This window comes from Tasmannia lanceolata, unplaced genomic scaffold (genome assembly GCF_043159265.1).
Source record: "Tasmannia lanceolata isolate RefF3 unplaced genomic scaffold, GAP_Taslan_0.1 ptg000080l, whole genome shotgun sequence".
Classification (NCBI taxonomy): Eukaryota; Viridiplantae; Streptophyta; class Magnoliopsida; order Canellales; family Winteraceae; genus Tasmannia; species Tasmannia lanceolata.
Genome location: NW_027518757.1, coordinates 77,501 through 90,000, shown reverse-complemented (window position 1 = coordinate 90,000; position 12,500 = coordinate 77,501).

Sequence of the window (12,500 nt, the reverse complement as noted above, 5' to 3'; positions counted from 1 at the left end):
CATGGCATATAGTGAGGAATGGACCACGGTTGGCAAGGCTAGGCATATAGAGAGGAATGGACCACGGTTGCCAAGGTTGCGCAAGTTTTGGGCATTTTTTGCCCGGATATGCCCAAGTATGCCCCGATAGGCCCGTTACGCCCCGGTATGAACGCGTATGCCCGGATAGACTCGGTATGCCTTGGGATACATGCGTATGCCCCGATAGGCTTGGTACGCCCCGATATGCGCACGTGTGCCCCAGTAGGGCTCGGTATGCCCCGGTATGTACGCGTGTGCCCCGATAGGCCCGGTATGCCCCGATATGCACACGTGTGCCCCAATAGGGGTCGGTATGCCCCGGTAGGTACGCGTGTGCCCCGTAATGCACGTTTCGCAGATCTCCCCGCATGTCCCGCCCCTATATGTAATACTTACTTACTTACTTACTTACTTTCTTGCTTGCTTGCTTGCTTGCAATGGTTGGGAGTGCCCGGCATGCCCCGCTGCAGAGACCAAGGGCGCAATGACTTGGCACCGCGGATGCCGGGACTCCGGCACTTCCCGTGGCACTGATGGTTGGTTCCAAAGACAAAAGGCCGTGCAAGGCCACCGCACCGCGGATGATTTTGCTCGTGCTGGCGCCGTTGTGTGGCCAAAGAACATGCGCGAATGCTCGTGTCGGAAGGGTTGGTGTCCTGGCCCCGCGGGTGTCACGAATGCTCGGTTGCGAAGACCATGGGACCAGAGCCATGGCACGTCGGATGATGGCTCCAGCTGGCGCCCCGGCACTTTCTGTGGCATTGATGCTCGGTTTCAAAGACAAACGTGCGCAGGGCCAGGGGACCGCGGATGACTGCTCGTGCTGGCCCCGTTGGGCAGCATTGATGGTCGGTTGCAAAGAAAATGCGCGATTGCTCGTGTCGGGGCCCGGCAAGCCAAGGCCAAGCGAGCCATGGCAACGCGGATGATGGCTCCAGCTGGCGCCCCGGCACTTTCTGTGGCATTGATGCTCGGTTTCAAAGACAAACGTGCGCAGGGCCAGGGGACCGCGGATGACTGCTCGTGCTGGCCCCGTTGGGCGGCATTGATGGTCGGTTGCAAAGAAAATGCGCGATTGCTCGTGTCGGGGCCTGGCAAGCCAAGGCCAAGCGAGCCATGGCAACGCGGATGATGGCTCGCTAGTGCTGGCGCCGTGCACAGTGGCCTCGCACACTCGCCCTGCACGCTTCCCTTGCACGCAGCCTTGCACACTAGCCTCGCATGCGAGCCTTGCACCCTAGCCATGCAAACTAGCCTTGCACGGTAGCCATGCACACAAGCCGTGCACATTAGCCATGCGCACAAGCCCCGCACACTAGCCTTGCGCACAACCCTTGCACACAAGCCATGCACTCGAGCAATGCACACAAGCCTTGCACTCAAGCAATGCACACAAGCCCTGGACACTAGCCTTGCACACGGGCCTGGCACACAAGCCTTGGGCACTAGCCTTGCGCACTAGCGTTCCACATGAGCCTTGCACACTAGCCTTGGACACTAGCCTTGCACACAGGCCTTGCACACTAGGCATGCTTGGGCGAGCTGATCCCGCATCAAGTCGACGGGTCTAGGCATTCTTGGGCGCAGATCCCGCATCGTCTCGTCGCGTCTGGGCGCAAACACGTCGCGTCTCGTTGCGTCTTCAGAAGTCGTCGCTAACAGCACCTTTGGTTGCCACTGGTGGTTAGGCTGGTTGGTTGCGCAAACCCTATAGGAGGGTGGCATGCTGGTGGGCGTTTTTGCCCGGATAGGCACTAGAATGTGCAGATTTTGGGCGTTTTTGCCTGGATAGGCTAAGGAATGGGCATGCTTTGGGCGTTTTTGCCCGGATAGGCACCGGAATGCTTGGCCTTGGCTTGTCCTAGCAAGGCATTGCTGGGTTGGGCTCCCTTGGCCTTTTGGGCGCCTTGGACGATGTCTTGCGAAGACCATGGGCACAAGGCCATGGCATATGGTGAGGAAAGGACCACGGTTGCCAAGGTTAGGCACCGGAATGCTTGGCCTTGGCTTGCCAAAGCAGGGCATTGCTGGGTTGGGCTCCCTTGGCCTTCCGGGCGCCTTGGACACTGTCTTGGGAAGACCATGGGCACAAGGCCATGGCATATGGTGGGGAATGGACCACGGTTGCCAAGGCTAGGCATATAGAGAGGAATTGCATTTTTGCCCGGATAGGCACCGGAATGCTTGGCCTTGGCTTGCCATAGCAGGGCATTGCTGGGTTGGGCTCCCTTGGCCTTCCGGGGGCCTTGGACGCTGTCTTGGGAAGACCATGGGCACAAGGCCATGGCATATAGTGAGGAATGGACCACAGTTGGCAAGGCTAGGCATATAGAGAGGAATGGACCACGGTTGCCAAGGTTGCGCAAGTTTTGGGCATTTTTTGCCCGGATATGCCCAAGTATGCCCCGATAGGCCCGTTACGCCCCGGTATGAACGCGTATGCCCGGATAGACTCGGTATGCCTTGGGATACATGCGTATGCCCCGATATGCGCACGTGTGCCCCAGTAGGGCTCGGTATGCCCCGGTATGTACGCGTGTGCCCCGATAGGCCCGGTATGCCCCGATATGCACACGTGTGCCCCAATAGGGGTCGGTATGCCCCGGTAGGTACGCGTGTGCCCCGTAATGCACGTTTCGCAGATCTCCCCGCATGTCCCGCCCCTATATGTAATACTTACTTACTTACTTACTTTCTTTCTTGCTTGCTTGCTTGCTTGCAATGGTTGGGAGTGCCCGGCATGCCCCGCTGCAGAGACCAAGGGCGCAATGACTTGGCACCGCGGATGCCGGGACTCCGGCACTTCCCGTGGCACTGATGGTTGGTTCCAAAGACAAAAGGCCGTGCAAGGCCACCGCACCGCGGATGATTTTGCTCGTGCTGGCGCCGTTGTGTGGCCAAAGAACATGCGCGAATGCTCGTGTCGGAAGGGTTGGTGTCCTGGCCCCGCGGGTGTCACGAATGCTCGGTTGCGAAGACCATGGGACCAGAGCCATGGCACGTCGGATGATGGCTCCAGCTGGCGCCCCGGCACTTTCTGTGGCATTGATGCTCGGTTTCAAAGACAAACGTGCGCAGGGCCAGGGGACCGCGGATGACTGCTCGTGCTGGCCCCGTTGGGCAGCATTGATGGTCGGTTGCAAAGAAAATGCGCGATTGCTCGTGTCGGGGCCCGGCAAGCCAAGGCCAAGCGAGCCATGGCACGTCGGATGATGGCTCCAGCTGGCGCCCCGGCACTTTCTGTGGCATTGATGCTCGGTTTCAAAGACAAACGTGCGCAGGGCCAGGGGACCGCGGATGACTGCTCGTGCTGGCCCCGTTGGGCGGCATTGATGGTCGGTTGCAAAGAAAATGCGCGATTGCTCGTGTCGGGGCCTGGCAAGCCAAGGCCAAGCGAGCCATGGCAACGCGGATGATGGCTCGCTAGTGCTGGCGCCGTGCACAGTGGCCTCGCACACTCGCCCTGCACGCTTCCCTTGCACGCAGCCTTGCACACTAGCCTCGCATGCGAGCCTTGCACCCTAGCCATGCAAACTAGCCTTGCACGGTAGCCATGCACACAAGCCGTGCACATTAGCCATGCGCACAAGCCCCGCACACTAGCCTTGCGCACAACCCTTGCACACAAGCCATGCACTCGAGCAATGCACACAAGCCTTGCACTCAAGCAATGCACACAAGCCCTGGACACTAGCCTTGCACACGGGCCTGGCACACAAGCCTTGGGCACTAGCCTTGCGCACTAGCGTTCCACATGAGCCTTGCACACTAGCCTTGGACACTAGCCTTGCACACAGGCCTTGCACACTAGGCATGCTTGGGCGAGCTGATCCCGCATCAAGTCGACGGGTCTAGGCATTCTTGGGCGCAGATCCCGCATCGTCTCGTCGCGTCTGGGCGCAAACACGTCGCGTCTCGTTGCGTCTTCAGAAGTCGTCGCTAACAGCACCTTTGGTTGCCACTGGTGGTTAGGCTGGTTGGTTGCGCAAACCCTATAGGAGGGTGGCATGCTGGTGGGCGTTTTTGCCCGGATAGGCACTAGAATGTGCAGATTTTGGGCGTTTTTGCCTGGATAGGCTAAGGAATGGGCATGCTTTGGGCGTTTTTGCCCGGATAGGCACCGGAATGCTTGGCCTTGGCTTGTCCTAGCAAGGCATTGCTGGGTTGGGCTCCCTTGGCCTTTTGGGCGCCTTGGACGATGTCTTGCGAAGACCATGGGCACAAGGCCATGGCATATGGTGAGGAAAGGACCACGGTTGCCAAGGTTAGGCACCGGAATGCTTGGCCTTGGCTTGCCAAAGCAGGGCATTGCTGGGTTGGGCTCCCTTGGCCTTCCGGGCGCCTTGGACACTGTCTTGGGAAGACCATGGGCACAAGGCCATGGCATATGGTGGGGAATGGACCACGGTTGCCAAGGCTAGGCATATAGAGAGGAATTGCATTTTTGCCCGGATAGGCACCGGAATGCTTGGCCTTGGCTTGCCATAGCAGGGCATTGCTGGGTTGGGCTCCCTTGGCCTTCCGGGGGCCTTGGACGCTGTCTTGGGAAGACCATGGGCACAAGGCCATGGCATATAGTGAGGAATGGACCACGGTTGGCAAGGCTAGGCATATAGAGAGGAATGGACCACGGTTGCCAAGGTTGCGCAAGTTTTGGGCATTTTTTGCCCGGATATGCCCAAGTATGCCCCGATAGGCCCGTTACGCCCCGGTATGAACGCGTATGCCCGGATAGACTCGGTATGCCTTGGGATACATGCGTATGCCCCGATATGCGCACGTGTGCCCCAGTAGGGCTCGGTATGCCCCGGTATGTACGCGTGTGCCCCGATAGGCCCGGTATGCCCCGATATGCACACGTGTGCCCCAATAGGGGTCGGTATGCCCCGGTAGGTACGCGTGTGCCCCGTAATGCACGTTTCGCAGATCTCCCCGCATGTCCCGCCCCTATATGTAATACTTACTTACTTACTTACTTTCTTTCTTGCTTGCTTGCTTGCTTGCAATGGTTGGGAGTGCCCGGCATGCCCCGCTGCAGAGACCAAGGGCGCAATGACTTGGCACCGCGGATGCCGGGACTCCGGCACTTCCCGTGGCACTGATGGTTGGTTCCAAAGACAAAAGGCCGTGCAAGGCCACCGCACCGCGGATGATTTTGCTCGTGCTGGCGCCGTTGTGTGGCCAAAGAACATGCGCGAATGCTCGTGTCGGAAGGGTTGGTGTCCTGGCCCCGCGGGTGTCACGAATGCTCGGTTGCGAAGACCATGGGACCAGAGCCATGGCACGTCGGATGATGGCTCCAGCTGGCGCCCCGGCACTTTCTGTGGCATTGATGCTCGGTTTCAAAGACAAACGTGCGCAGTGCCAGGGGACCGCGGATGACTGCTCGTGCTGGCCCCGTTGGGCGGCATTGATGGTCGGTTGCAAAGAAAATGCGCGATTGCTCGTGTCGGGGCCCGGCAAGCCAAGGCCAAGCGAGCCATGGCACGTCGGATGATGGCTCCAGCTGGCGCCCCGGCACTTTCTGTGGCATTGATGCTCGGTTTCAAAGACAAACGTGCGCAGGGCCAGGGGACCGCGGATGACTGCTCGTGCTGGCCCCGTTGGGCGGCATTGATGGTCGGTTGCAAAGAAAATGCGCGATTGCTCGTGTCGGGGCCTGGCAAGCCAAGGCCAAGCGAGCCATGGCAACGCGGATGATGGCTCGCTAGTGCTGGCGCCGTGCACAGTGGCCTCGCACACTCGCCCTGCACGCTTCCCTTGCACGCAGCCTTGCACACTAGCCTCGCATGCGAGCCTTGCACCCTAGCCATGCAAACTAGCCTTGCACGGTAGCCATGCACACAAGCCGTGCACATTAGCCATGCGCACAAGCCCCGCACACTAGCCTTGCGCACAACCCTTGCACACAAGCCATGCACTCGAGCAATGCACACAAGCCTTGCACTCAAGCAATGCACACAAGCCCTGGACACTAGCCTTGCACACGGGCCTGGCACACAAGCCTTGGGCACTAGCCTTGCGCACTAGCGTTCCACATGAGCCTTGCACACTAGCCTTGGACACTAGCCTTGCACACAGGCCTTGCACACTAGGCATGCTTGGGCGAGCTGATCCCGCATCAAGTCGACGGGTCTAGGCATTCTTGGGCGCAGATCCCGCATCGTCTCGTCGCGTCTGGGCGCAAACACGTCGCGTCTCGTTGCGTCTTCAGAAGTCGTCGCTAACAGCACCTTTGGTTGCCACTGGTGGTTAGGCTGGTTGGTTGCGCAAACCCTATAGGAGGGTGGCATGCTGGTGGGCGTTTTTGCCCGGAGAGGCACTAGAATGTGCAGATTTTGGGCGTTTTTGCCTGGATAGGCTAAGGAATGGGCATGCTTTGGGCGTTTTTGCCCGGATAGGCACCGGAATGCTTGGCCTTGGCTTGTCCTAGCAAGGCATTGCTGGGTTGGGCTCCCTTGGCCTTTTGGGCGCCTTGGACGATGTCTTGCGAAGACCATGGGCACAAGGCCATGGCATATGGTGAGGAAAGGACCACGGTTGCCAAGGTTAGGCACCGGAATGCTTGGCCTTGGCTTGCCAAAGCAGGGCATTGCTGGGTTGGGCTCCCTTGGCCTTCCGGGCGCCTTGGACACTGTCTTGGGAAGACCATGGGCACAAGGCCATGGCATATGGTGGGGAATGGACCACGGTTGCCAAGGCTAGGCATATAGAGAGGAATTGCATTTTTGCCCGGATAGGCACCGGAATGCTTGGCCTTGGCTTGCCATAGCAGGGCATTGCTGGGTTGGGCTCCCTTGGCCTTCCGGGGGCCTTGGACGCTGTCTTGGGAAGACCATGGGCACAAGGCCATGGCATATAGTGAGGAATGGACCACGGTTGGCAAGGCTAGGCATATAGAGAGGAATGGACCACGGTTGCCAAGGTTGCGCAAGTTTTGGGCATTTTTTGCCCGGATATGCCCAAGTATGCCCCGATAGGCCCGTTACGCCCCGGTATGAACGCGTATGCCCGGATAGACTCGGTATGCCTTGGGATACATGCGTATGCCCCGATATGCGCACGTGTGCCCCAGTAGGGCTCGGTATGCCCCGGTATGTACGCGTGTGCCCCGATAGGCCCGGTATGCCCCGATATGCACACGTGTGCCCCAATAGGGGTCGGTATGCCCCGGTAGGTACGCGTGTGCCCCGTAATGCACGTTTCGCAGATCTCCCCGCATGTCCCGCCCCTATATGTAATACTTACTTACTTACTTACTTTCTTTCTTGCTTGCTTGCTTGCTTGCAATGGTTGGGAGTGCCCGGCATGCCCCGCTGCAGAGACCAAGGGCGCAATGACTTGGCACCGCGGATGCCGGGACTCCGGCACTTCCCGTGGCACTGATGGTTGGTTCCAAAGACAAAAGGCCGTGCAAGGCCACCGCACCGCGGATGATTTTGCTCGTGCTGGCGCCGTTGTGTGGCCAAAGAACATGCGCGAATGCTCGTGTCGGAAGGGTTGGTGTCCTGGCCCCGCGGGTGTCACGAATGCTCGGTTGCGAAGACCATGGGACCAGAGCCATGGCACGTCGGATGATGGCTCCAGCTGGCGCCCCGGCACTTTCTGTGGCATTGATGCTCGGTTTCAAAGACAAACGTGCGCAGGGCCAGGGGACCGCGGATGACTGCTCGTGCTGGCCCCGTTGGGCAGCATTGATGGTCGGTTGCAAAGAAAATGCGCGATTGCTCGTGTCGGGGCCCGGCAAGCCAAGGCCAAGCGAGCCATGGCACGTCGGATGATGGCTCCAGCTGGCGCCCCGGCACTTTCTGTGGCATTGATGCTCGGTTTCAAAGACAAACGTGCGCAGGGCCAGGGGACCGCGGATGACTGCTCGTGCTGGCCCCGTTGGGCGGCATTGATGGTCGGTTGCAAAGAAAATGCGCGATTGCTCGTGTCGGGGCCTGGCAAGCCAAGGCCAAGCGAGCCATGGCAACGCGGATGATGGCTCGCTAGTGCTGGCGCCGTGCACAGTGGCCTCGCACACTCGCCCTACACGCTTCCCTTGCACGCAGCCTTGCACACTAGCCTCGCATGCGAGCCTTGCACCCTAGCCATGCAAACTAGCCTTGCACGGTAGCCATGCACACAAGCCGTGCACATTAGCCATGCGCACAAGCCCCGCACACTAGCCTTGCGCACAACCCTTGCACACAAGCCATGCACTCGAGCAATGCACACAAGCCTTGCACTCAAGCAATGCACACAAGCCCTGGACACTAGCCTTGCACACGGGCCTGGCACACAAGCCTTGGGCACTAGCCTTGCGCACTAGCGTTCCACATGAGCCTTGCACACTAGCCTTGGACACTAGCCTTGCACACAGGCCTTGCACACTAGGCATGCTTGGGCGAGCTGATCCCGCATCAAGTCGACGGGTCTAGGCATTCTTGGGCGCAGATCCCGCATCGTCTCGTCGCGTCTGGGCGCAAACACGTCGCGTCTCGTTGCGTCTTCAGAAGTCGTCGCTAACAGCACCTTTGGTTGCCACTGGTGGTTAGGCTGGTTGGTTGCGCAAACCCTATAGGAGGGTGGCATGCTGGTGGGCGTTTTTGCCCGGATAGGCACTAGAATGTGCAGATTTTGGGCGTTTTTGCCTGGATAGGCTAAGGAATGGGCATGCTTTGGGCGTTTTTGCCCGGATAGGCACCGGAATGCTTGGCCTTGGCTTGTCCTAGCAAGGCATTGCTGGGTTGGGCTCCCTTGGCCTTTTGGGCGCCTTGGACGATGTCTTGCGAAGACCATGGGCACAAGGCCATGGCATATGGTGAGGAAAGGACCACGGTTGCCAAGGTTAGGCACCGGAATGCTTGGCCTTGGCTTGCCAAAGCAGGGCATTGCTGGGTTGGGCTCCCTTGGCCTTCCGGGCGCCTTGGACACTGTCTTGGGAAGACCATGGGCACAAGGCCATGGCATATGGTGGGGAATGGACCACGGTTGCCAAGGCTAGGCATATAGAGAGGAATCGCATTTTTGCCCGGATAGGCACCGGAATGCTTGGCCTTGGCTTGCCATAGCAGGGCATTGCTGGGTTGGGCTCCCTTGGCCTTCCGGGGGCCTTGGACGCTGTCTTGGGAAGACCATGGGCACAAGGCCATGGCATATAGTGAGGAATGGACCACGGTTGGCAAGGCTAGGCATATAGAGAGGAATGGACCACGGTTGCCAAGGTTGCGCAAGTTTTGGGCATTTTTTGCCCGGATATGCCCAAGTATGCCCCGATAGGCCCGTTACGCCCCGGTATGAACGCGTATGCCCGGATAGACTCGGTATGCCTTGGGATACATGCGTATGCCCCGATATGCGCACGTGTGCCCCAGTAGGGCTCGGTATGCCCCGGTATGTACGCGTGTGCCCCGATAGGCCCGGTATGCCCCGATATGCACACGTGTGCCCCAATAGGGGTCGGTATGCCCCGGTAGGTACGCGTGTGCCCCGTAATGCACGTTTCGCAGATCTCCCCGCATGTCCCGCCCCTATATGTAATACTTACTTACTTACTTACTTTCTTTCTTGCTTGCTTGCTTGCTTGCAATGGTTGGGAGTGCCCGGCATGCCCCGCTGCAGAGACCAAGGGCGCAATGACTTGGCACCGCGGATGCCGGGACTCCGGCACTTCCCGTGGCACTGATGGTTGGTTCCAAAGACAAAAGGCCGTGCAAGGCCACCGCACCGCGGATGATTTTGCTCGTGCTGGCGCCGTTGTGTGGCCAAAGAACATGCGCGAATGCTCGTGTCGGAAGGGTTGGTGTCCTGGCCCCGCGGGTGTCACGAATGCTCGGTTGCGAAGACCATGGGACCAGAGCCATGGCACGTCGGATGATGGCTCCAGCTGGCGCCCCGGCACTTTCTGTGGCATTGATGCTCGGTTTCAAAGACAAACGTGCGCAGTGCCAGGGGACCGCGGATGACTGCTCGTGCTGGCCCCGTTGGGCGGCATTGATGGTCGGTTGCAAAGAAAATGCGCGATTGCTCGTGTCGGGGCCCGGCAAGCCAAGGCCAAGCGAGCCATGGCACGTCGGATGATGGCTCCAGCTGGCGCCCCGGCACTTTCTGTGGCATTGATGCTCGGTTTCAAAGACAAACGTGCGCAGGGCCAGGGGACCGCGGATGACTGCTCGTGCTGGCCCCGTTGGGCGGCATTGATGGTCGGTTGCAAAGAAAATGCGCGATTGCTCGTGTCGGGGCCTGGCAAGCCAAGGCCAAGCGAGCCATGGCAACGCGGATGATGGCTCGCTAGTGCTGGCGCCGTGCACAGTGGCCTCGCACACTCGCCCTGCACGCTTCCCTTGCACGCAGCCTTGCACACTAGCCTCGCATGCGAGCCTTGCACCCTAGCCATGCAAACTAGCCTTGCACGGTAGCCATGCACACAAGCCGTGCACATTAGCCATGCGCACAAGCCCCGCACACTAGCCTTGCGCACAACCCTTGCACACAAGCCATGCACTCGAGCAATGCACACAAGCCTTGCACTCAAGCAATGCACACAAGCCCTGGACACTAGCCTTGCACACGGGCCTGGCACACAAGCCTTGGGCACTAGCCTTGCGCACTAGCGTTCCACATGAGCCTTGCACACTAGCCTTGGACACTAGCCTTGCACACAGGCCTTGCACACTAGGCATGCTTGGGCGAGCTGATCCCGCATCAAGTCGACGGGTCTAGGCATTCTTGGGCGCAGATCCCGCATCGTCTCGTCGCGTCTGGGCGCAAACACGTCGCGTCTCGTTGCGTCTTCAGAAGTCGTCGCTAACAGCACCTTTGGTTGCCACTGGTGGTTAGGCTGGTTGGTTGCGCAAACCCTATAGGAGGGTGGCATGCTGGTGGGCGTTTTTGCCCGGATAGGCACTAGAATGTGCAGATTTTGGGCGTTTTTGCCTGGATAGGCTAAGGAATGGGCATGCTTTGGGCGTTTTTGCCCGGATAGGCACCGGAATGCTTGGCCTTGGCTTGTCCTAGCAAGGCATTGCTGGGTTGGGCTCCCTTGGCCTTTTGGGCGCCTTGGACGATGTCTTGCGAAGACCATGGGCACAAGGCCATGGCATATGGTGAGGAAAGGACCACGGTTGCCAAGGTTAGGCACCGGAATGCTTGGCCTTGGCTTGCCAAAGCAGGGCATTGCTGGGTTGGGCTCCCTTGGCCTTCCGGGCGCCTTGGACACTGTCTTGGGAAGACCATGGGCACAAGGCCATGGCATATGGTGGGGAATGGACCACGGTTGCCAAGGCTAGGCATATAGAGAGGAATCGCATTTTTGCCCGGATAGGCACCGGAATGCTTGGCCTTGGCTTGCCATAGCAGGGCATTGCTGGGTTGGGCTCCCTTGGCCTTCCGGGGGCCTTGGACGCTGTCTTGGGAAGACCATGGGCACAAGGCCATGGCATATAGTGAGGAATGGACCACGGTTGGCAAGGCTAGGCATATAGAGAGGAATGGACCACGGTTGCCAAGGTTGCGCAAGTTTTGGGCATTTTTTGCCCGGATATGCCCAAGTATGCCCCGATAGGCCCGTTACGCCCCGGTATGAACGCGTATGCCCGGATAGACTCGGTATGCCTTGGGATACATGCGTATGCCCCGATAGGCTTGGTACGCCCCGATATGCGCACGTGTGCCCCAGTAGGGCTCGGTATGCCCCGGTATGTACGCGTGTGCCCCGATAGGCCCGGTATGCCCCGATATGCACACGTGTGCCCCAATAGGGGTCGGTATGCCCCGGTAGGTACGCGTGTGCCCCGTAATGCACGTTTCGCAGATCTCCCCGCATGTCCCGCCCCTATATGTAATACTTACTTACTTACTTACTTTCTTTCTTGCTTGCTTGCTTGCTTGCAATGGTTGGGAGTGCCCGGCATGCCCCGCTGCAGAGACCAAGGGCGCAATGACTTGGCACCGCGGATGCCGGGACTCCGGCACTTCCCGTGGCACTGATGGTTGGTTCCAAAGACAAAAGGCCGTGCAAGGCCACCGCACCGCGGATGATTTTGCTCGTGCTGGCGCCGTTGTGTGGCCAAAGAACATGCGCGAATGCTCGTGTCGGAAGGGTTGGTGTCCTGGCCCCGCGGGTGTCACGAATGCTCGGTTGCGAAGACCATGGGACCAGAGCCATGGCACGTCGGATGATGGCTCCAGCTGGCGCCCCGGCACTTTCTGTGGCATTGATGCTCGGTTTCAAAGACAAACGTGCGCAGGGCCAGGGGACCGCGGATGACTGCTCGTGCTGGCCCCGTTGGGCGGCATTGATGGTCGGTTGCAAAGAAAATGCGCGATTGCTCGTGTCGGGGCCTGGCAAGCCAAGGCCAAGCGAGCCATGGCAACGCGGATGATGGCTCCAGCTGGCGCCCCGGCACTTTCTGTGGCATTGATGCTCGGTTTCGAAGACAAACGTGCGCAGGGCCAGGGGACCGCGGAGGACTGCTCGTGCTGGCCCCGTTGGG